The 735-nt window shown below is 46.0% G+C and overlaps 1 non-coding gene across 1 annotated transcript; it reads left to right on the top strand.

Moving 5' to 3' along the window:
* Positions 1-381: 381 nt before the first annotated feature.
* Positions 382-488, top strand: LOC112087025. Its single transcript, XR_002899872.1, has one exon. It is a non-coding gene; the product is annotated as a small nucleolar RNA R71 (small nucleolar RNA).
* The last annotated feature ends 247 nt before the right edge of the window (positions 489-735 follow it).

The raw sequence follows: 735 nt of genomic DNA, 5'->3' as shown, positions 1-735 counted from the left end.
GATACCTCTGCTGATTCCCTATGTAGTTCAGCTCCTCTTGAGTTAGACCATCTTCATTAACATTGTCAAAACTTGGCCCTTGCTCATCAAACTCGCCTACAAAGTGCATTGGCTTTTGTGTCGCCATCAGAACTTTGTCAAGCTTGCTCTGAAGCTCTGATATCCTTTTTCATACGCTGTTCTTCATTGGAGCTCTCTGTACGGTTTACTCTATCAAAGTCATCGCCATAAGTATCATTAGACATGGATAGGTTCTCGACGAGTTCCATTGCCGCATTGATCTCTTTCCCAAGAAAATTTCCATTTGAAGCTGTATCGAGTTGGTTTCTGATCTTGGGGAGTGCACCTCGGTATAAAGTACTCAAGAGGGATGCCTCAGAGAAGCCGTGGTGGGGGCATTGGTTAGTGTAGCTTCTAAACCGTTCCCAAGCTTCGGTAAAGCTCTCATTGTTGTGCTGCGTGAAGCTGGAGATCTGGTTTCTGAGCTTAGCCGTGCGTGATGTGGAAAAGAACTTTGATAGGAACGCTAGTTTACATTGTTCCCAGGTTTGTATAGAACCCCTCGGGAGGTTCTTTTCCCACTGGTGAGCTTTATCACCGAGGCTGAATGGGAACAAGCGTAGCTTGAAGCTATATTCCGAGACACCATTGATCTTAGTTAGGTCGCAAACCCGATCAAACTGATCTAGATGCTCAAGAGGGTCTTCGCCGGCTAGACCGTGGAACTTTGAGTTC

This window comes from Eutrema salsugineum, unplaced genomic scaffold (assembly GCF_000478725.1).
Source record: "Eutrema salsugineum unplaced genomic scaffold, Eutsalg1_0 scaffold_2, whole genome shotgun sequence".
NCBI classification, from domain to species: Eukaryota; Viridiplantae; Streptophyta; class Magnoliopsida; order Brassicales; family Brassicaceae; genus Eutrema; species Eutrema salsugineum.
Note: the sequence above shows the minus strand (reverse complement) of the source record. Positions and strands in the feature narration are given on the sequence as shown.